The sequence below is a fragment of the Ceratina calcarata genome, unplaced genomic scaffold, assembly GCF_001652005.2.
Source record: "Ceratina calcarata isolate Rehan_Ccalc_2016 unplaced genomic scaffold, ASM165200v1 scaffold376.2, whole genome shotgun sequence".
NCBI classification, from domain to species: Eukaryota; Metazoa; Arthropoda; class Insecta; order Hymenoptera; family Apidae; genus Ceratina; species Ceratina calcarata.
The window spans coordinates 81,667-84,400 of record NW_017160784.1 but is presented as its reverse complement, the minus strand read 5'-3'; the positions used below and the strand labels follow the sequence as shown (position 1 = coordinate 84,400).

The following is a 2,734-nucleotide window of genomic DNA, read 5'->3' as shown; positions in this document are numbered from 1 at the left end:
CTAAAAAGCGTGAAAAATTCCAGACTTTTTAGGCTTGTATTTCCTCAAGTCAGTTGTTTCTTCCAACTTGGCATATGCACACCAAATACCAGAAAGTTTTCTTTGGGTTACTGCTAATTATCATAAAAGTACATGCAAATTTTAAATCAAATTTTTTTTCAAACAACCCATGAATTGATTTAAAATTTTGCAGGTAGCTCTTTAATAGTGATAGGAATCTATAATAACAAATTCAACATATTAGCATTTTTGAAGTATATAGCCTATACATCCTTAATAACCTTGTCATCTTGTTCCGTGCAGTACATTCTATACGAAACTGCCTAATACTTTTTACATCTTACTACTACTTACTATTATTTATTTTTTAAATTACTTTGTAAATTAAAAATGAATATCTCGTAACTTCATTGCAACACAATTTTACGCATTAAGCTCATGCCATTACATACAATTTCACGGTTGAAGAGGAATGCAATTATTACATACGAACCGAGATCTAATTTATGTTGAAGTTTACTTCGTCGAAACAATTTTTTGTGCAACGTACACAGGTATATATGTATATAAAAGGATTAATGTTTGCCACGGAAGTAGCGACGTGAACTAGTAATGGTCGTGAACGGCGCAGCTAAAGGCACATAACACGTGTACATAAATTTCTAGAAAGGTGTTCCCTCACCGCCCGTTTTCGTACACTCCAATGAAGAAACGAGCTGCGAAGCACGGCTATCAAAATGCACGCGCGCGCCGCCGTTTGCAAATGGCACGCCGCAACCGTAATTAAGCCAATTCTCTTTTATCCGCAGTTGCCGCCGGCTGTGACTTACAACCGGAAGGAACTGGATCCCGCCGTATTTCCCGCGGACCCACAACAGTGTTACATTTTAATTATTTGCTATATTTTGCTACGAGATTGTATTGGCAAATTACATTCGTTATTAGGTCGAAAGAATTTAATCCGAATTATAGATTAACCTTGCATTGCTCCCCGATATTTTTTCATTCAACTCTAGCTTGAATTCTTATCTGTATCTAATTTTGATTTAAAAATATAAAAAACTACTGGTTCCATTTCGAATTGTTGTTGCAATAAGAAGAATCGAATGTTAGGAACGAGAATGCATTTTGCATTCGACGAAAGTTCTGTATAACTGTTGGAGGATTTCCACACATGTTAACACGGTGACAGAAATAAAATCTGTCTTACGTATTGGCAGCAAGCGAAGACAATCATACCGTGGAGACAAGCTTAATTCCTATCTACGTGTTTCCACCAATATCAATTGCGTTCATGCATGAAGCACAAGTTTCTGTACAAACTTTCGTGCAAACGTTTCCGCGGATTTGCATCTATAATCACATTTTCAAAATACTGATACGTAAAAGATAAATGATTCAGTTTCTACTCACTGGCGTATTTTTCTTTAATTTTATGTTATCTTGAATCTTAATTTTATGTCATCTTAAAATTATGGAAAAATAAGCCTCTAAATAGAAACTGGGACATTTACTTTTCACGATTTATAATATTAATCAAGATTAAGATAACTTTGAAAAATGTATTTAACATTACAAGAACGAAAATGTTATTCATTATTACTTCACATAATACATACTACCTACTAGATTTTTGATCTACAATAGCACATACAGATTTTATACGAAATTGTGTGATTTTCTCTTCATTGTATATTAATATACTATACATATACTAAAGACTGTAAATCAATTATTAAAAACAAATCATTAGCACACTTGATGTTGTCTTACTGCTGGAACGAAAAACGACGTTGATTTTCGACCGACGACGGATAAACATGCGATATTCTCGAGAAACTGCAGTAATTAACTTAACTTCCCTGAATTCGAGTGAAATACAAGACGGTATAATTAAGACTCGCTTCTCAAATAGAAATAAACTGATAGAAATATTACATTAACAATCGTAATAATACAATTGCACTTCGTGGAATTAAAGTAAAAGTTAGAGTAAAATTTTCGCCTTAATTAATATTCAAATTCCACATTATAGATTTTAATAAACTTATGAGAACTAATAAGAATTTTTTTATAAAACAAGAAGAAAAAGAATTATGACTAGAGCACCCTAGAATGTATCCCAAACTAAACACTAAAACGAAATTTGTCTTGACCTAAGAAATAAAGACAGAATCGAATGGCGAATCTATATTTTTGGTCAATTTAGTGAGTAATACATTCTGCCTTATCGCGTCGTTATCAGAGTCTACCCTTAAAACAGACCGACTTATTTTTTATATTTCGTCCATTACCTTTCTATTGTTCTTATCACTATTGTGCGCTTCTACTGAATTTAAATAAAAACATAATTGCGCACCAGTTAGGTGAAATCAACGGGGGATTAAATCGTTAGCGAATAATTGAAGTTAACCGCAACCGATTTCACAGTCGTTATCGAATTAAATGGATTGTTACGTGTGATTATATGGGTGTAAAAAATTCAATGCATTCGCCGAGAAGAGAAGAGAAACTGGTGACGTTGTAAAACCTCCACATATTTGGCTGTTTGAAAAAAAAAGGAGAAAAATCGCAACCTCAAACTCCGGGATGGATTTTGCGGCTTAAACACTCGGTGACGGTGGAACGATCGAATCAATCACGCTCCAGCGAGACCTTTGTTCTCGTTAATTTGGATTTTTACGTCCAAAACCGATCCTTTTCGACAACCTACCATAGATACACTATTTTTAAC

General features: G+C 33.8%; 1 protein-coding gene across 5 annotated transcripts in view; it reads right to left on the bottom strand.

Moving 5' to 3' along the window:
* LOC108625858 (protein lingerer) overlaps window positions 1-2,734 on the bottom strand; it is a 57,832-nt gene that overhangs the window by 36,434 nt on the left and 18,664 nt on the right. The gene's annotated exons all lie outside the window — the stretch shown is intronic.